This window comes from Vitis riparia, chromosome 1 (genome assembly GCF_004353265.1).
Source record: "Vitis riparia cultivar Riparia Gloire de Montpellier isolate 1030 chromosome 1, EGFV_Vit.rip_1.0, whole genome shotgun sequence".
Classification (NCBI taxonomy): Eukaryota; Viridiplantae; Streptophyta; class Magnoliopsida; order Vitales; family Vitaceae; genus Vitis; species Vitis riparia.
In genome coordinates this window covers 14,566,000-14,588,663 of record NC_048431.1, presented here as the reverse complement: position 1 = coordinate 14,588,663, position 22,664 = coordinate 14,566,000, and the positions used below count along the sequence as shown (strand labels likewise).

The 22,664-nt window shown below is 38.6% G+C and overlaps 1 pseudogene; it reads right to left on the bottom strand.

The window, feature by feature from the left end:
- Positions 1–22,664, bottom strand: part of LOC117920432 — a 149,890-nt pseudogene that overhangs the window by 70,251 nt on the left and 56,975 nt on the right.

Sequence of the window (22,664 nt, the reverse complement as noted above, 5' to 3'; positions counted from 1 at the left end):
CATGAAAACTAGATAGGACAACTACGTGACTAATCGTATAAATGCGACCAACGTGTAGAAACGAAACTGAGCTACTGTGATTGATCAAATTGGGTCGTTTTATGATGAAAGCCACACAAGACAATGACGTGACTGATCATATAAGTCTGGTTTACGGCGAAACCGAAACTAAACTATTAGGACCTATTTGACTAGGTGTGGTTTGTGATTAAAACAGGAGAGGACAACGACATGATTGATCGTACAAGTGCATTCAACGCTGAAAATGGAACCAAGTTGTTGTGACTGATTGTATAGATGTGTTCAATGTCAAAAATGAAACTGATCTACCATGACCAATCAGACCGAGTATAGTATATGACGAATGTTAGGATAAAACCCTTAAAAGCATGACATGATGTAATAAATTTGGAATTAATTATTTATTTAATGATGTTCCAGTTTCACTTTAATCTATCCTTATTCCATGTATTACACTTTATGAGCATTCTTGCCTATATCTTTTGCATTGTACATGACTTAGGGGCATTAGGAGTTGCACATAAGATCTAAGTCATGGGTTCCTTGTAAATAGATGACTTGTTCACAACTAGTTCATGGGTCTATGCAACCCATTAGAGGTTGTAGTGTACTATCTCCTAATTGGAGGGATGAATAGTCTTGGCTATCAAGATGGGTTTCCTATGGTGAGTGCACTAGTGTGTGTATGGTTACACATTAGACAAGACTTACGGTGAGTCATGACTTGAGGCTATCAAGTAGTCATGGCCTCACCAAGCCGCTTCATTGTGTTGTCTTTTAACCTTAAGAGAATATTGAGTTGTGCTAAAGTTAACAATGACTTTGACCTATGGGTGAGATTGTAAGTTGATCATATATTCCCTATGGATTGGGTCACTGTTGATGGAAGCAAATATCAATAGGTATTTTCAATAGAGGCACCATGATATATCTTGAGATTGAGACAGTGTGTCCTATTGGGTGATCCTAAGGAGGTGTGTTCGTGGAAACTATGACCATAGTAATTCCTTAAATGGAACTTGACATAGGCTCTTTGGGAGCTAAGATATGTCAATTGAAGACATAATAGGAGGATCTATAACTCATGGAAACTATGAACACACAACGACGTGGTCGATCATATAGATTTGATCTATGTCGAAACTGAACTATCAATCCCTATCTAACTTGGTGCGATTTGTGATGAAAATCAGAAAGGACAATGATGTGGTCCATCGTGCAGGTGCGATCTACTCCAAAAATGAACTTGAGTTGTCATGACCAATTGGATCGAGTGTCATTTGTTATGAAAACTAGATAGGACAATGATGTGGTCCATTGTACAAGTGCAATCTATGTTGAACACGATACTAAACTGTCGTGATCGATCAAATCGGGTGCCAATTGTAACGAAAACCATCTAAGATGACTACATGATTGATTCTAAAGATGCGGTCTATGTCGAAAACTAAATTATGTTATCGTGACCAATCGGATCATGTGCTAACTATGAAAAAAACCAAATAGAACAACTATGTGACTGATTGTATAGATGCGGTCTATGTTAAAAATGACTGATCGAACCGGGTTGGGTCTGTGACAAAATCCATATAGGTCAACGATGTAACCGATCGTACAGGTGCAGTCTACGTTGAAAAATATTCTAAACTATCGTGACCAATCTGATTAAGTGTCGACTATGATGAAAACTAGATAAGAAAACAACGTGGCTAATCGTATAGATGCGGGGTATGTAAAAAATGAAGCTAATTTGTTATGATCAATAGTATAGGTTTGGTCTATGTTGAAATCAAAACTAAATTGTTTGGACCTATCTAACTTGATGCGGTCTATGAGGAAAACCAGATAGAACAACAACATGACTGATCATATAGGTGTGATCTATGTCAAAAATGAAACTGAGTTGTTGGTACCGATCGATTGGGTACAATATAGAGAACTATGTGATTGATTATACAGATGCGGTCTATGCCTAAAATGAAACTAAGAAGTCATGACTGATCGAACCAGGTTTCGTCTATCATGAAAACCAGATAGGACAACAACATGACCAATCATATAGGTACAGTTTATGTCGAAAATGATACTAAATTGTCGTGACCGATTGGATCGAGTGTTGTTCGTGGCAAAAGCCAAGCAGAATAATGATGTGACCAATCTATAGGTCTGGTATATACCGAAATTGATATTAAATAGTCGGCACCTATCTAACTGACTACACTTTGTGATGAAAACTAGATAGGACAATGACATGATCGATCATATAGGTGCGTTCTAGTCTAAAAATGATACTAAACTGGTCTTAACCGATTGGATTGGGTGTCTTTTATGACGAATACAAGAAATTATAATGATGTGACCGATCATACAAGTGCAATCTATGATGAAAACGATGCTAAACTTTCGTGACTGATTAGATTGGGTGCTAATTGTGATGAAAACTAGATATGACAACTATATGACTAATCGTACAGATGTGGTCCACATCGAAAATGAAACTGAGTTGTAGTGACCTATCAAACCGGGTTCGGTCTGTGATGAACACAAGACATGACAACAATGTGACATATTGTATAGGTTTGGTCTACGCCGAAACCGAAACTTAATTATTAGGACCTATCTAGTTGTGTGCCATCTGTGATGAAAACCAGACAGGACAATGACATGATTGATTGTACAAGTGCGGTCTACGCTAAAAAAGAAACTGAGTTCTAGTGATTGAATAAACCGAGTGCTATCTGTGAAAAAAATCAAATAGGACAACGATATGATTGATTGTACAGGAGTAGTCTACATAAAAAACGATATTGACTTGTTGTGACCGATCAAATTAGATGCTAATTGTGATAAAAACCAAATAGGATAACTACGTGATTGATCGAACAATGCGGTCTATGTTGAAAATGAAAGTGGCTACCGTGACTGATCGGACTGGGTCTAGTCTGTGATGAAAACAAGAGACAACAATGATGTGACCAATCATATAGGTTTGCTCTACGCCAAAACCAAAATTGAATTATCGAAACCTAAGTGACGAGGTATGATCTATGATGAAAACTAGATAGGACAACAATGTGACAATCATATAGGTGCGGCCTATGTAGAAAATGAAAATCGAACAAGACAACGACATGATTGCTTGTACAAGTGCGGTGTACGCCGAAAATGATACTGAATTATCGTGACTGATTGGACCATGTGCTAATTGTGATAAAAACCATATATGGCAACTGCGTGACTGATCGCACAGATACGATCTACTCCAAATATGAAACTGAACTATTATGACTGATTGGATCAGGTATGATCAATGATGAAAACTAGATTGGACAACGATATGATTGATCATATAGGTCTTATCTACGTCGAAATCAAAATTGAACTATAGGGACCTATATGATTGGGTGTTGTTTGTGATGAAAACCAGATAAGGACAAGGACGTGATCGATCGTACAGGTGCGGTTTACGTTAAATACAAAATTAGGTTATCATTATAGATCAGATCGGGTGTCGTATGTGATGAAAACTAGGTAGGATAATGACGTAATCAATCATACGGGTAAGGTTTATGCTAAAAATAATATTGACCTCTCATGACCAATTAGACTAGGTGTTAACTATGATGAAAACTAGACAGGATAACTACGTGACTAATCGTACAAATGCAGTCTATGTCGAAAACAAAACTAAGGTGCCATGATCGATTGAATCAGGTCCGATTAGTGACATAAACCATATATGACAATGATGTGACCAATCGTATAAGTGCAGTTTATTTAGAAAAGGATACTGAGTTGCCATGACTGCTTGAACCGAGTGTCAACTGTGATGAAAATCAGATATGACAACGAAATGACTAATTGTGCAAATTTGCTCTATGTAAAAAAGGAAACTTAGTTGTTGATTCGTCCCCAATTGGTGTACCATTTGATTCAGTCCTTAGACGGGAGTTATCAACAAAATTTATAAACCTAATTCACCATACACTAGGGTAGCATAACTAGCATAGTATAGTGGTTCTAGGATATTCCACAGGGATGGGTTTTCATATTACAAGTGATATTAGTTAAAGTACTAAAATAATGATTTTTTTCTTTTATGAGTTAGCTTTAAAAGAAAACATAATTTTGGTTGAAAAGGGTTGGTTTTAAGTTAACCAAAAATAGTAACTGAGATTAATTACAAAGAAAAGGTTTCTTGGAGGTTTAGGTCACTAGGTTCAGGCTCCTTAGACAAAAAGGGAAGATTCCGGATCTTTTCCTTGCGTTGGGGATAATAACATAAAGAATGGTTATCTCCTGAACCGATGTGTATTTAACAACCAAGATTTGATCCCACTGGTCCATGAAAAGCTGCAGTTGATTCCCATTAATGGTTTCAAACACTAATGACCTCTCACTGTGAATCATCTTTCAATGGCTCGTAAGAGATAACTAATAGACATCCATGGATTTCATGGAGCCTGAAAAGCTTCCCAAGTATTGGCCATTCAAGGTGATCCTAACCTTGGATTACCCTTCAAAGGCTTGTAAGAGATAACTAATGGATCTCCAGGGAGTCCGAAAAGCTTACCAAGTATTGGCCATTCTAGGTAATGCTACCTTTAAACCACCTCCTAGAGGCTCATAAGAGATAACTAATGGATCTTTAGGGAGTTCGAAAAGCTTACCAAGTATTGGCCCAGGTGATTTTAAGGTATTTTAAGTTAAACCTTAAAATAAAAGGCATTAACGGGTAACAACTCTCCTCATTTAAAACAAGGAAAACTCCCACCTTTGTATCTGGATCCCTTACCTAGCTTCCTCCAGTCCAAGAAACGAAAAACCTAGCCACTCATCATCTGAGAAAACATCCTCAAAGGTTGTTTGGCTAGAAAGAAAAATAAAAAACAAAATGAATAGGTAAGGTAGAGCAAAGCTTTATGTATTTCTTACTGAAAGAATTTACAAGTGTTCCTAAAAAAAAAACTTCTGAGTCTCCTTTTACAAAAGAGATATTTTAAGACATAAGAGAGATATTTTTAACCCCTCATTTAGATATCCTAAATATCTAAAAATATCTTTAGCTGATTACAAGGAGAAAATAGGTAATTACACAAAATATCTCGAGATAAAAATCTAACGGAGTCGGTGCAAAAATATTTGAAAATTACATAGGAGGAAATTCGCAAGGCTTGCAAAATTTTGCACAAGGTGCAAAATTCATTTTCCTCAGTCTTTGGTTTCGCAAGGCTTGCAAAATTTCATACAGGGTGCAAAATTCATTTTTCACAGTCTTGCTCTCTATCCTACAACTTGTACTCCTTTTGGCATTTCGCATAGCCATGCGAAATTGCTGGATGTTAGATTTCTTCTCTGATTCTCTTCCTTGCATACTTGATTGATTTGGAAAAGGCTATGAAGCTCTCTAAAACTTGGATTCTTCATGTGTTTGAGCTTCAACTTGCTTTGCTATGGACTATACAAAATTCTCCCTCATTCTTGGCTCGTTTTAATGATAAAAAGGCTATCAAAAACACCAAAACTTGCCAAAAACTGATTAGAAACATTTGCAAGGGTCTTTAATGTGCCAATTGAGTTAAAAGGTAATAAACACTACTCAAAAGTGTTTAAAAGAGTTTATAATACGCTATAAAAGAGCACTTTTTGAGTAGTAATCAGTTGTCATGATCAATTAGACCGTCTTCAGTCTATGACGAAAACCAGATAGGATAATGATGTGATCGATCATATAGGCCTGGTCTACGTCGAAATCAAAGCTAAACTGTCATGACTTGTTTGATTGGGTTATGATAAAAACTAGGCAAGACAACGATGTGACCAATTGTACATATGCGGTCTATGTCAAAATGAAACCGACCTATCGTGATCGATAGGATCGGGTATGGTTTGTGATGAAAACCAAACATGACAATGACGTGACCGATCATATAGATTTGTTCTACGCTGAAACCAAAATTGAAATGTTAGGACCTATTTGACCGAGTGCAATTTGTGATGAAAACTAGATAGGACAACAGTGTGATCCATCGTATAGGTGTGATCTACGACGAAAACAATACTGAATTATCAGGACCGATCAGACTGGGTGTCGATTGTGACAAAAACCAAATAGGACAATGACATGATTGATTATACATATGCACTTTATGCCAAAAATGAAACTTAGTTGTCTCGACCGATTAGACTAGGTTTGGCCTTTAAGGAAAACCAAAAAGGACAAGGATGTGATCGATTATGCAGGGGTGTTCTACATTGAAAACAATACTAAATTGTTGTGATTGGTCATATCAGGTGCAGTCTATGACGAAAACCAAATAGGAAAATGACGTGACCCATTGTACAGGTGTTGTCTACATTGTTACGAAACTAAACTCTTGTGACTGATCAACTCAAGTGCCGACTCTAACGAAATCTAGATAGGACAACTATGTGACTGATTGTATAGATGCGATTTACTTTAAAAACAAAACTGAGTTGTTGCGATTGTTTGGACTGAGTCCGATCTATAAAGAAAACCAGACAGGAAAATTACGTGATCGATTGTATAGGCTTGGTCTGCATCAAATCCGAAATTGAATTGTAGGGACCTATTTGACAAAGTATGGTCTATGATGAAAACCATACAGAATAATGACGTGATCGATCATACGGATGCGGTCTACCTCCGAAAACAAAATTGAGTTGCCATGACTGATTAGATCGAGAAGGGTTTGTGATGAAAACTAAATAGGACAAAAATGTGATCGATCGTATAGTCCTGGTTTACATTGAAATCAAAACTAAACTGTCGAGGCCTATCAAATCAAGTGCGGTCTAAAATGAAAACTAGACAAGATAATGATGTGAGCGATCGTACAAGTGCGTTCTAATCCAAAAATGATATTGAACTGTCATAACCGATCAGACCGGGTATTGTCTGTGACAAAAACTAAATAGGACAATGATGTGACCGATCGTACAAGTGCGTTCTATGACAAAAAGGATACTGAACTTTCACGACCAATTGGATCGAGTGCAATCTATGACGAAAACTAGACAGGACAATGACATGACCGATCGGACTGGGCACGACATGTTACAAATTGAACCACATGACATATCGTATAGGTTTGGTCTATGTTGAAAATCTAAACTAAACTATCAGGACCTATCTGATCGAGTATAGTTTGTGATGAAAACTAGATAGAACAATGGCGTGATCGATTGTACAAGTGCAATCTACGCCATAAATGATAAGGAATTATCGTGACCGATCGAATTGGGTGCAGTCTGTAACGAAAACCAAACAAGACAACGATGTGACTAATCACAAAGGTGTGGTCTACACTGAAAACAATATTGAATTGTCATGACTGATTAGTTTGGGTACGGTCTTTGATTAAAACCAGATAGGACAATTACGTGACCAATCGTACTAGTCTGGTCTACACCAAAACCGAAATTGAGTTGTCAGGACCTATCAAACCGAGTGCAGTTTGTTATAAAGACCAAATAAGATAATGACATGATTAATTGTACGTGTGCAATCTATGGCAAAAACCAGATAGGACAACGACATGACCGATCATATAAGTCTGGTCTACATCGAAATTGAAACTAAATTGTTAGGTCTACTCTAGTCGAGTGTAGTCTATGATGAAACTAGATAGGACTACAACGTGACCGATCATATAAGTGTGGTCTACTTTGAAAATGATAATGAACTATCGTGACTGATTGGACTGGGTGTAGTTTATGAAGAAAACCAAAAAGGACAATGACATGACCGATCATGCAAGTGTCGTTTACATAAAAAAAAAAATGATATTAAACTATCATGACTAACCAGATCGGGTGTAATCTATGAAAAAACCATATAGAACAATGACGTGACCAATTGTATAAGTGTGATCTAAGTTGAAAATGAAATTGAGCTTTTGTGGTTGATTGAAATGGGTGCAGTCTATGACAAAAACTAGTCAGGACAATGATGTGATCGATCATATAGGTTTGGTTTATACCAAAATCGAAACTGAACTATCAGGACCTATCAAATAGGGTGTTGTTTGTTACAAAGATCATACATAACAATGACATGACCGATCATACAGGTGTGGTGTATGCCCAAAATAAAACTAAGCTGTCATGTCCGATCGAATCAAGGTTTATGTTGAAAACTAGACAGGATAACGAGATAACTGATCATATAAGTCTGGTCCACTCTAAAACCGAAACTAAACTTTCAGGACCTATCTGACTAAGTGTGGTCTGTGATGTAAACCAGATAAGACAACGATGCGACCCATTGTACAGGTGCAATCTACACTGCAAAGGATAATGAACTATCGTGATCGATTGAATTGGGTGCAGTCTGTGATTAAAACCATACATAACAATGACATGGCTAATCGTATAGGTCTGGTCAATGCCAAAACTAAAACTGAATTATCAGGACCTATCTAACTAGGTGAGGTTTATAATGAAAACCAAACAAGACAACGACATGATTGATGGTACATATGTGATCTATGATGAAAATGAAACTCAATTGTTGTGACTGATCAAACCGGGTACGCTCTATGACGAAAATCAAACAAGACAACAATGAGATCAATCTATAGGTATGGTCTAAGTTGAAACCAAAATTGAATTATTGGGACCTATATGATTGGGTGTGATTTGTGATGAAAACCAGACAAGATAACGACGTAATTGATCATACAGGTGCAATCTATGCCAAAAATGATAATGAATTGCCATGACCAATGGGACCAGTGCAATTTATGATGAAAACAAGAGAGGACAATGATGTGACTGATCATACAAATGCGATCTAGATAAAAAAACGATACTGACCTATCGTGATTGATCAGATTGGGTGTCGATGGTTATGAAAACAAGATAGGCCAACTACATGACTGATAGCATAAATACGATCTAAAAACAAAACTCATCTACCGTGTCCGATCAGACCGGGTTTGTGAGGAAAACCATAGAGGAGAACAATGTGACCGAACGTATAAGTTTGGTTTATGCCGAAATCGAAATTGAACTATTTGGACCTATCTAATTGAGTGTGGTCTATGATCAAAACTAGATAGGAGAACAACATGATTGATTCATTCCCAATTGGTGTATCAGTTGATTCATGTCCTCACAATGGTCCCTGACAATGGTTCCATTTGATTCGTGTCCAACTGGTGTTTCTTGATTGTTGTCCTCAGAAGGGAGTAATCAACAAAATTTATAACCTATATCACCATGCATTAGGATAGCCTTAGCTAATATAGCATAGTGGCTCTAGGATCGTTCACTGGGAAAGGTTTTCAACTTACAACTGATACCAATTCAAAGTTGAATTGGTGATTTTTCATTTCAAGGTTAGCTTAAGAAGAAAACATAAACTTTGGTTGAAAAATGATTTGTTTTAAGCTAACTAAAAAGAAAGTAATGGGAATTACTTATGAAGAAAAGCGTTCCTTGGAGTTTTAGGTTCATTGGGGAGGCTCCTCATGCAAAAACAGAGCTTCGGTCGCTTGAATCTTTTCCTCGCATTAGAGAATTAACATATAGTTAATTCTCTAACCGATGTTGTACAGATGCTTCCCTTTAATGGATTTCAGTACTAATTTCCTCTCACTGATGCAACTTACAATGGCTCGTGCCTTTCACCTAGCATTCGCCATTCAAAGTGATGATTAACCTTGGACTTCCCTTCTCAAGCTCGCAAGAGATAACTAATGGATGTCTACTTAGAGTCCAAAAGCTTACCAAGTGTTGGCAATTCTAGAAAATCCTACCTTCGAGTCACCTCCCAAAGGCTCGCAAGAGATAAACTAGTGCATCTCCATGGACGAAGATCACTTGCCTTACCAAGTGTTGGCCCATGTGAATTGAAGGCGTTTTAAGTTAACTAAAAACATAGAAATCATTAATAGGTCACACTTTCTCTTCATTAACAATTGAAACAACAAAACTACCAATTCCTGCATTCGGGGCCTTACCTGGCTACCTTAGCTCCAAGGAACTAAAAGTCTAGCCACTCATTCTCTAAGGAAACATCCTCAGAGCTTATTTGGCTAATAAGAAAAAAATAAATACAATACAATCAAAACGAGAAGGTAAGGTAGAGCAAAAGCCCTGTATTTCACTTCCTTTCAAAACTATACAAAAGATGTCTCTGAGAACAAGCTCCCCGACATATCACTGTAATGGAAATTACAAACAATATATATGAGGCTATTTACCCTTTGTTCTTGCTTAATAACTAAGGAATCCTATGATAGGTGGATTACAAAGAGAAAATGGGGATTTAGACATCAAATATTTGAAGCAAAAAAATCTAAAAATGTCGGTCACAAATATTGGGAAGCACTCAGGAGAATTTTTCAGGCATGCAAGATGGCTACAAAATTTCACAACATGAAGGACACCATTTCGCAGCCAAAGGCTGATTCGCAGCCAGCGAAATTGGCCTTCAACTTGGTGTGATCCGTTTCTAGTGGCTCTAACTCCTTCATTTCAACTCCGAATCATGCACCGTTTAAAGCGTTGGATTAATGACTTCTCGATCTTCGAAACGACATATAGTATACATAAATTGAGCTCTAGGAAGTGCTCCAAAAGTGGCTGACAGTTTCTGTCTTCTTGAATGCTTCATGTTAGATTTCTCTCTTTGCTATCCCTCCTTGCATTCATGATTTGCTTATGGCAAGGGACTATAAAGCTTCAAATCTTTGGTTCTTCATGTTAATGAGCTTCCAATTGCTTTTCCATGGATTCCAAAGAACTCTCCTCAATCTCAGATTGCTTTGGTGATCAAATTACTAACAAAAACACCAAAACTTACACAATTTGATTAGAAATGATTGCAAAGGTCCTTAATATGTTAATTGAGTTAAAAGGTAATAACTACTACTCAAAAGTGTTTAAAAGAGTTAATTACAAGCTATTAAATAGCACTTTTTGAGTAGTAATCACTCTCCCCAACCGACATATTGTTAGTCCCTTAGTAATAAAGGAGAGAAAAAGTAAACTAAAAAGTAATATACTTTACAAGATCATGCTTATCACTTCAAAAAATTTTAAGTGGCATGATGATTAAACTCTCACATGGAACATTAAAGAAATATAAACTCAAATCTCAACAAGAGTTATCAAATACCTTGCTAATCACAATTCATAAAGAGAAGGCATTATGCAAATTGAAGTTCTAAAATCATTTCCACTTCCAAAGGACCAAACCTTACTCTTCCACAAAAATCTAAGTGTTAGTTGATAGTTTCCGAATATAGTATGCTGAACTAATCTCTCTCCCCAACCTAGTTCTTTTTCAACACTTAGCAAACTGACCAAATTTAATAGGCTAAGAACGTACCCTTTTGTTTCACAATTTTTTTCATGTAAGAGTATGAAGCTTAAAGGTATTCTTTTGTAAATTATCCATGTAACGGGGGTCCATCAATGACTCCCAACCAATTAAGGTTTAGGGCATCAAGCTTTAAGGATCTATCAACCACTAACTCCTCGGATTTTACCGCGGACCTTTAAGAATGAATTTTAATACCCAAGCACCTACAGTATGTTAAACTCCACCTATTCACCCTTATAACGAGCATTGAAGTCGATGACTCCCAAACCAATGAAGGCTTAGGGCACCAGACTTTAAAGATTTTCACCATATACCCCTCAGACCTTGCTCGGGTTTCACAACAAGCAAACATTTTTCTTTCTTTTCTTTTTGTTTTTTCAAAGGCTCATTGGCCTTTTATAAGGTGTCCCAACACTATTAAAATAAGGTCAAAGGTACCAAGTCTAAATTTTCCTAAGTCAAGAGGGAAATAGTTTCTCATCTTATAATCGGAGCCTATTGTGCACAGAGCGTGAATAGCTTAAAGTGGAAGAACAAAGGTTGAATTCAATAGAAGCTTCAACAATTCATCAACTTTAGTAAGCATAATGCAAAATCTAAGTCAAGTGAAAAACAAAAATTCAATTTCTCCTATTTCAATTTGAGAATCTTTCATTAATAATTATGGAGAGTAGAATAAAAAACTTAAAAAAAAATTAAAATTAATCAAAAATCAACTAAATTACCAAAATAACTTAGCATAAATAACAAAAACTTCCTTCCTCAACTCTCCTCCCAACTAAACTGAACATTGTCCTCAATGTGGCATGAGCAATTAAGATTATAGGGAGGAAGTGGTACCTCCTGAGTGATATAAATTTCGAGTATTGATTGGAGAAACCACATGTTTCAAAAACAATAAAAGATATGAGTAGATGAATTAGAATAAAATAATGCTAAGAGTGATAAAAAAGTGATAGATTTGTATTACTTCATTTCATGAAAGTACAAAAAGAGAACAAGTAATACAATTAATCCCAGTATATATAATATCAAGAGCATGGGATTTCAAGAGCTACTACAGTAAGGAAAATATAAGGGAAATACATAAAGGAAATACATAGAGGACAAATATAAAGGAAACTATGAAAATGATCAGATGGTGGCTGGAGGATGATGTGGAGATGATGGCTCAGCTGTCTCTGCCTCTGATGTAAAGGAGGGGCCTGTGATGGCTCTGGTGGGATAGGAATGGGGTGCTCAGGAGGTGATATAATACCCAGATAATGCTGAATCTGCCTCAGGATGGCAGTGTGTTGGGTCTGAGTGGCGATAATCTGCTCCTGATGAGCACTGAGAGCGGTGATCTGCTGAGTGAGGATGCTCTGAGAAGTGGCCAATGCCCGAAAAGTGTGGCATAGGCCTCTATGCTCGATAATGGATATAGCAATCCTTAGCTCAAATGAAGAAGATGGCTCTGATATGGGTGGAATAACAGGGGAAGTCCGTGGTGTGGCCTGAGGAGCAGAGGGTGGAACCTCAAGACTAGGCTCTGGAGAGGCTACTGCAGGAGCTGCATGGGATGGTGCTCTCATGTCAGCTGGTATCTCAACCGGCTGTGGCTCCTCTGGCTGCTCTGGATGTGGAATATCTGGATGTTCTGGTCCAGCTGGGGCTCCCTAGTCTGCACCATAGGCTGTCACACTCGTCCATTTGTCGAGAGTTAATATCTCTCAACAAATGCGTCTACGCTCAAGCTGAGGCTCTGTTGGGTATCCCAAATGCTCCAAAATCTGGCATAATAGTTTGGGAAAGAGAAGTGGAATAACATTCGCTCGGAGTAGCTTCTTCCTATGGACCTTCTCTTCAAAGTACAGAAGAGCGGCCATGATGAGATAATGAGGGCCAAAGAAGTATCCCTCAGATATCCTAAACAGCGCCTCTAGCAAAACTCCTCTCCTCTACACCCACTGCTAAAGTGGAAAGATGTTATGGCGCAGGAGTGCATCAATGAAGAACATGCTAGGAGGGAGCTCCTTCCTCAATAGATACTAGCGCGAGGATGCCCCTCTGGACAGAATATGAACTATGTCACTCTGAGCAGGATGAGTCCAGACTCGAAAATCCTCTGGACGAGCTGGCTCATAGGAAATATGGAGTGCCTTTGCTATATGTCGGGCTCCTAGAATACCATGGCGTCCGTCTATGGTAAAATGGATGACTGTAGGATCCCGGACCTAGTGTGTAGTCATGGACTAATAGAAGTCCAATGCCACGCGGGGATAGAAAAAAACCCTGGGAGTCAGCAAGTGCTCCATATGGTACCTCTGTAGTAGACGAAAGGAATCCCTGAGCTCAGGCCGAAGTTTGAAAGTGGATGTGTCAAAACAGAGCTCGGAGTGGAATGGCCTTGCCCTGTAATCCAAATTACCCTCAATTGGTGGTTGAGTAACCATGGGGCGTCTGATAACCACCTTAGGAGTTATGCTTGAGGAAATCTGGGACTCTTTGGCTTGTGGCTGAGACGGCTGAGGCTTTTTGACAGGTGGTGGAGATGGCTGAGGCTCTGATTCAGGCTCTGAAGACGGCTCTATTAAATCAATTGGCTTTGAGATCTTGGCTTTCTTCTTTTGGGGACCACTGCCTGACTTTTGGCCTCGGGAAGAGCTCGCTCCGTCCATGGTAAGTGACCTCCGTGTCTGATAGCGCCTCACAGGAGGACTCGGTGGCTGCGGAGACTCGGATATGGCAGCTTGGACAGGGGTCTCTCTTGGGATTCTCAGGCTAGATGATGGGGACGAGGACTTAACTCCTCGGGTTCTAGCCATGGCTGTGTTGAAGAAGATGACCGGAGGTACACGTGGCTTAGCTCAAGTGGAGAGGAGGGGGGCAGACGGGAGGATGCTCTGGCTTGGCTCCTCTTTGGTACCTAATTGAAGTTTAAATGACCAGTTAAAAATGAAATGAGGAATTTATAACGTTTAAATAAGATGCCAAGGGACGCTTTTTTATTTTCGTAGCAGATGGCCGATTTCGCAGAGAGGGGTCGATTTCGCAGAGGAGAGGCGTTTTCGTAGCCCATTTCGCAACTGCTAAATGAGGGTGGAGGGCTGCGAAATGGCACTTGTGTGCCAAGGGGTGGTTTCGCAGCTGCGAAACCACCTGCGAAATGGGGACTCGGCTGCGAAATGTGGAGTTTTTAGGCTTAGAGGATTTCGCAAGCATTTCGCAGCTACGAAATGAGGGGGAAGGGGGGGGGTCTGCGAAATGGCACTCGTGTGCCAAAGGGTCATTTCGCAGAGGGGGTATGAGGCTGCGAAATCATTTTGCAGCCGTGGGGCGATTTCGCAACGGAGGCTTGGGGGTTGCGAAATTATTTCGCAGCCAAGGGCCATTTTCGCAGGGGCCCTTTTTAGGCTGTGAAATTTCATAGACCATGCCTTTTCCTTGCTTTTGAGCTCCTCTTGATTCCCAACTTCCTTCTTTCAATTTCTTTGCAATTCCTCCTGATTTTTATCATTCAAAAAGATTAAGTTACATATAAATAACACACTTTAAGACCAAAATTAAGATTAAAACAATTTATAAAGCTTATAAATTAACACAATTAAACAAAAAATATGGACTTTGGTGAAACCAAGTCCATTTAACCCTTTTTTTTATTAGGCTTTCTGTGGCTCAAGGAGGTTGATTTCCTCATTTTCTTGCTTGAATGGTTCAATGAATGGCTTGAGACGATGATCATTGACTTTAAAAGTGTCTATGCTTTTGGAATTCAGTAATTCCACCACTCCATTGAGATGCACTTGGTGAATAATGAAAGGACCTATCCACTTTGACTTGAGCTTCCCAGAAAGATATGGAGCCTTGAATCATAGAGTGAGACTCTTTGTCCTTTCCGGAATTCTTTGTTGGAGATTAATTGATCATGCCACCTCCTCATCATCTGTTTTGCAACTTTGGAATTGATGTAAGCATCATTTCTTAATTCCTCCATCTCATTAAGGTCTAAGCACCTCTTTGCCCCGGCTCTGGTCAAGTCCATGTTTAACCTTTTGATTACCCACCAAGCCTTATATTCAACTTCCACGAGGAGATGACATGCTTTGCCATAGACTAAACAATAGGGAGACATGCCAAGAATAATCTTGTAAGCTATTCTGTATGCCCATAATGAATCATGAAGCTTAATAGACCAATCTTTTTTGCTCATGATCACCACTTTCATCAATATGTTCTTGATTTCCCTGTTTGCTAGCTCCACTTGCTCGAAAGTCTGAGGGTGATAAGGTGTAGCTACCTTATGCTTCACTCCATACTTGGCTAATAGGGTTTCAAAAGGTCTGTTGCAAAAATGAGTACCTCCATCACTGATTATGGCCTTAGGCACCCCAAATCTTGAGAAGATGTTCTCCTTAAGAAACTTGAGAACCACCCTATGATCATTGTGTTTACAGGGGATTGCCTCAACCCATTTAGAAACATAGTCCACCCTCACCAAGATATAAGAGTTGCCAAAAGACATTGGGAAAGGTCCCATGAAGTCAATGGCCCAAACATCAAAGAGATCAACTATTAGGATAGGGTTCATGGGCATTTGATTTCTTTTTGTAAGCTTCCCGAGCCTTTGGCATCTATCACAGCTCCTACACATGATGTGGGCATCTTTGAAAAGTGATGGTCAAGTAAACCCTGATTGCAACACCTTCATGGTTGTTTTCTGAGAGGCAAAGTGGCCTCCACATGCATTCTCATGGCAATGGTTGAGGATTCCTTGTTGCTCTTCTTCAGGGACACACTTCCTTATTATCTGATTTGCACAATACTTGAAAAGAAAAGGCTCTTCCTAATAATAAGCATGAATCTTTGCAAGGAAGTGCTTCCTGTCTTGTGCTTTCCACTCACTTGGAACTTCACCAGTAACCAAATAGTTAGCAATATGAGCATACCAAGGAGTTTTCTCTAGCAACATGAGTGATTCCTTAGGAAAGTCATCATTAATAGGTAAGACATGGGAATTGTGTGCTATAGCCAACCTTGAAAGGTGGTCAGCTACCACATTCTCCACTCCTTTCTTGTCTCTGATTTGGAGATCAAACTCTTGTAGTAAAAGAATCCATCTAATCAACCTTGCTTTTGCATCTTGCTTTGTCAATAAATACTTCAAGGCTGAATGGTCAGTGAAAACAATGATGAAAGACCCTTCTAGATAAGCACGAAACTTGTCTAAGGCAAACACCACAGCTACCAATTCTTTCTTTGTAGTTGTGTAGTTCCTTTGAGCTTCGTTCAATGTCTTGCTTGCATAGTAGATCACATAGGGCTTCCCATCTTCTCTTTGGCCAAGCACAGCTCCTATAGCAAAGTCACTGGCATCACACATTACTTCAAAGGGTAGTTGCCAGTTGGGGGCCCTTACTATTGGAGCAGTAGTCAAGAATTGCTTCAATTGATCAAAACTCTTTTGACATCTTTCATTCCATATGAACTTAGCATCCTTAGCCAAGAGTTCACAAAGAGGCTTTGAAAGCTTAGAGAAGTCTTTTATAAATCTCCTATAGAACCCTACATGGCCAAGGAATTGCCTTACTCTTTTTACAGTTGTTGGCGATGGTAATTTGACGATAAGTTCCACCTTTGCTTTATCAACTTCAATGCCTTTCTCGGAGATGATATGGCCAAGGACAATTCCTTGATGTACCATAAAGTGGCATTTCTCCTAGTTGAGCACCAAGTCCTTTTCAATGCATCTGTTAAGAACCGCTTCCAAATTGACTAAGCATTCTTCAAATGTACCTCCATATATGGTGATATCATCCATGAAAACCTCCATAATTCGCTCCACCATATCAATGAAGATACTAAGCATACATCTTTGGAATGTTGCAGGTGCATTGCATAAACCAAAAGGCATTCTTCTGTAGGCGTATGTTCCAAATGGACATGTGAAAGTGGTCTTCTCCTGATCTTCAACATCAATTTCAATTTGAAAATGCCCTTAGTACCCGTCCAAGAAATAATAGAAAGGATGGCCAGAGACTCTCTCCAACACTTGATCAATAAATGGCAGTGGAAAATGATATTTCCTTGTCACAACATTCAATTTCCTATAATCAATACACACCCTTCAACCTGAAGTGAGGCATGTAGCAATTTCTTCTCCATTTTCATTTTGAACCACAGTAATCCTTGACTTTTTTGGTACCAGTTGAGTAGGACTCACCCAAGGGTTGTCAGATATGGGATAAATAATACCTGCTTGAAGTAGCTTCAGCACTCGCACCACCTCTTGCAAATGAGGATTCAATCTTCTTTGAGGTTGACGAATTGATTTAGCTTCATCCTCCATATATATATGATGTGTACAAACCAAAGGACTAATGCCTTTTAAGTCAAATACTTGCCATCTTATTGCTTTCTTACACCTTTTCAGAACTTCAAGTAGAGAAATCTCCTGATGAGTAGTAAGAGATGAAGATATAACAATAAGGCATTGTTTATTTTCTTCCAGGTACGTGTATTTCAACTCCATGGGTAGAGGCTTCAAATTGAGCTTTGGGATCTCTTCCTTAGCAGCTTCTTGTGCCTCCTCTTTATTGAATAAAGGTAGAATCTCTTCTTTCCTCCTCCAACCTTGCATAGTAGCAAGCACATTAGAGGGTTCAGACAACCCTTCTTCAAGATCCCCAAAACTTTCATTCAACTTGTCTTGCATATTTTGATTACAGTGCTCCTCCACTAGAGTGTCAATAATGCATACCTCTTCTGGACCTTCTTCTTCTTCCGAAGTGATTAGCTTTTTGGACATATAAAAGATATTGAGCTCAAGTGTCATGTTACCAAAAGTCAGTTGCATGAGTCCATTCCTACAATTGATGATTGCATTTGAGGTAGCAAGAAATGGCCTTCCAAGGATGATAGGAACATAATTAGCTTCCTTAACAAAGGGGTCCGTATCAAGAACAACAAAATCTACTGGATAGTAGAAATTATCAACTTGAACTAAGACATCTTCAATTATCCCCCTTGAAATTTTCACTGATCTATCAGCTAAAGATAGAGTGATTGATATTGGCTTCAATTCACCAAGTCCCAATTGCTTGTAGACAGAGTATGGTAACAAATTCACACTTGCTCCCAAGTCTAACAAAGCTTTTTCCACTACATTTCCCCCAATCATGACTGAAATGGTAGGACATCCCAGATCTTTGTACTTCAAAGGAGACTTGCATTGTATGATAGCACTTACTTGCTCAGTCAAGAAGGCTTTCTTGTTCACATTCAACCCTCTTTTGATAGTACACAAGTCCTTTAGGAATTTTGCATATGTTGGAACTTGTTTAATCATATCCAGCAATGGAATATTGACTTTCACTTGTCTCAATACTTCAAGGATTTCTTATGCATTTCTGATCCCTTTTTTCGCATGCAAAGCTTGAGGAAAAGGTGGAGAGATGTGTTTCTTCATCATTTCTTCCTTAATAAGCTCTTTCTCTAGATTTGCATTCACTGTTGAATCATGGTCCTCTTTCCCTTCACTGATATCTTTCTTCTTTCCTTTCATTTCCTCTCTCTTCTTTGTCTCCTCTTCTTCTTCCTCTTCAACATGTGGCTTGGGTGTTGGCAACTCAACCTTTTTACCACTCCTTAGAGTGATCAAGGCTTTAACATCTCTCACCTGTGAAGATTCTCCCTCATGAGTTTCCACTTCATGGATACCCTTGGGGTTTTGGTGAGGTTGAGAAGGAAATCTTCCCTTCTCTTGCACTGTGTTCAAATTAGTGAGCCTTGAGATTGAGTATTGGAGATTATCTATCTTTTGAGATAAGTCATTTTGCATTCCATCCATCCTTTTATTCAATGTATTCTCTACACTGTCAATTCTTTGACTGAGTTGAGCATTGATGGATTTTTGGTCTTCAACAAAATCTCCCACAACCTTGCTGAGATTCACTATTGCTTGTTCAAGACTTGAAGCTTGTTGATACGGTTGAGCCGACTGTTGGTACTGAGGTGCTCTTGGCTTCCATGAAAAATTTGGATGGTTCCTCCAACTTGAGTTGTAAGTATTTCCATACGAAGCATTGCTATTGGGCTTAAATTGTCCAATGACATTTGCTTGATCTCCAAGCATTTCTATAACAACTGGAATTGTAGGGCACTCCTCCACCAAGTGTTCATAAGATTGACAAATAGGACATGGCTTTACTTGCACCGGTGTTTCAGCAACAGCTTGCACTTCATGCATCTTTTTCAGTTCTAGCTCCTCCAAACTTCTTGTCATAGCTGCAAATTTTGCTTTCATATCAACATCTTCATTCAAGATGTACATCCTAGCCTTAGCATTAAAAGCATTCGGTTGAGACTTCATCTTCCCCACTTCTCCCTTGTTTGGTTCATCCCATCCTCTTGAGACTTCAGCTACATAACTCAAGAAATCCATAGCTCCCTCCGGATTCTTACTCATGAAATCCCCTCCACACATTGTCTTGAGGAGTTGCTTCATTGAGGAAGACATCCTATCATAAAAATAACTCACCAACAGCCATGTATCAAAACCATGGTGAGGACAAGCATTGATGGCTTCCATGTATCTTTCCTAACACTCATAGAATTTCTCATTCTCCTTAGTTGAGAAGTTTGAAATTTGCCTTTTCAAGCCATTTGTTCTGTGAGTAGGAAAAAACTTCTTGAGGAATTCAGCTTGTAAATCAGTCTAAGTACGGATACTCCTTGGCCTTAAAGAATTAAGCCAAATCTTGGCCTTATCCTTTAAAGTAAAAGGAAATAGCTTAAGCCTCATCAAGTAGATTGAAGCTCTTTCATCTTGGAATGTATTACAAACATCTTCAAATTCCTTGATATGTGCATAGGGATTCTCACTTTCTATCCCATGGAAAGTTGGTAGAAGTGGAACAATATGTTGTCTGATCACTAGCTACTCTATAGGGGGCACTATACATGATGGTGCACTCATACGAGGTGGATGCATGCGGTCCCTCATTGATCTAAATTCATTGGGATTGTCCTGATGACCATGGTGACTATACTGAACTTCAGGTGTAGTTTCCATGATGTTCAAGCTCAATTCCAATTCCTTATTATGAGGTGTTTCACGTTTAACAAGCCTTCTTCCACTATCTCGTATCCAATTTGGCATACACAACTAGTATCAACTGTAACAAAAACAAAAACAAAAGAAAACAAGACTACAAAAAGACTTAGATTAACTAAAACTAAATTAAAAGATATGTTAGAATATGAACAAGTAAAAGAAACAATTAAAAGAGTTAGTAAAATGAAATAAAAATCACCAAACTTGTGATGAAAATCACAAGTAATATGAAATAATATCACTGTCAAGTTGGCACCTTCCCCGACAACGGCACCATTTGATTCATTCCCAATTGGTGTATCAGTTGATTCATGTCCTCACAATGGTCCTTGACAATGGTGCCATTTGATTCGTGTCCAGCTGGTGTTCCTTGATTGCGGTCCTGAGAAGGGAGTAATCAACAAAATTTATAACCTATATCACCATGCATTAGGATAGCCTTAGCTAATATAGCATAGTGGCTCTAGGGTCGTTCAGTGGGAAGGGTTTTCAACTTACAACTGATACCAATTCAAAGTTGAATTGGTGATTTTTCATTTCAAGGTTAGCTTAAGAAGAAAACATAAACTTTGGTTGAAAAAGGATTTGTTTTAAGCTAACTAAAAAGAAAGTAATGGGAATTACTTATGAAGAAAAGCGTTCCTTGGAGTTTTAGGTTCACTAGGGAGGCTCCTCATGCAAAAACAGAGCTCCGGTCACTTGAATCTTTTCCTCGCATTAGAGAATTAACATATAGTTAATTCTCTAACCGGTGTTGTACAGATGCTTCCCTTTAATGGATTTCAGCACTAATTTCCTCTCACTGATGCAACTTACAATGGCTCGTGCCTCTCACCTAGCATTCACCATTCAAGGTGATCATTAACCTTGGACTTCCCTTCTCAAGCTCGCAAGAGATAACTAATGGATGTCTCCTTAGAGTCCAAAAGCTTACCAAGTGTTGGCAATTCTAGAAAATCCTACCTTCAAGTCACCTCCCAAAGGCTCACAAGAGATAAACTAGTGCATCTTCATGAACGGAGATCACTTGCCTTACCAAGTGTTAGCCCAAGTGAATTGAAGGCTTTTTAAGTTAACTAAAAACATAGAAATCATTAATGGGTCACACTTTCTCTGCATTAACAGCTGAAACAACAAAACTATCAATTCTTGCATTGGAGGCCTTACCCGGCTACCTTAGCTCCAAGGAACTAAAAGTCTTGCCACTCATTCTCTGAGGAAACATCCTCAGAGCTTGTTTGGCTAGTAAGAAAAAAATAAATACAATACAATCAAAACGAGAAGGTAAAGCAGAGCAAAAGCCCTGTATTTTACTTCCTTTCAAAACTATAAAAAATATGTCTCTGAGAACAATCTCCCTGACATATCATTGTAATGGAAATTACAAACAATATATATGAGGCTATTTACCCTTTGTTATTGCTTAATAACTAAGGAATCCTATGATAGGTGGATTACAAGGAGAGAATAGGGATTTAGACATCAAATATCTGAAGAAAAAAATCTAAAAATGTTAGTTGCAAATATCGGGAAGCACTTAGGAGAATTTCGCAGGCGTGCAAGATGGCTGCGAAATTTTGCAACATGTAGGACACCATTTCACAGCCCACAAAATTGGCCTTCAGCTTGGTGCGATCAGTTTCCAATGGCTCTAACTCCTTCATTTCAACTCCGAATCATGCACCGTTTAAAGCGTTGGATTGCTGACTTCCCAAGCTTTAAAACAACATATAGTATGGATAAATTGAGCTCCAAGAAGTGCTCCAAAAGTGGCTGACAGTTGCTGTCCTCTTGAATACTTCATGTTAGATTTCTCTCTTTGCTTTCCCTCCTTGCATTCATGATTTGCTTATGGAAAGCGACTATAAAGCTTCAAAGCTTTGGTTCTTCATGTTAATGAACTTCCAATTGCTTTGCCATGGATTCCAAAGAACTCTCCTCAATCTCGGATTGCTTTGGTGATCAAATTACTAACAAAAACACCAAAACTTACACAATTTGATTAGAAATGATTGCAAAGGTCCTTAATATGTTAATTGAGTTAAAATGTAATAACTACTACTCAAAAGTGTTTAAAAGAGTTAATTAAAAGCTATCAAACTTTTTGAGTAGTAATAAGTGATTTATCATACAAGTGCAATCTATGTCGAAAACGATAATGATCTATTGTGATCGATCGAACCAGGTGTAGTCTAT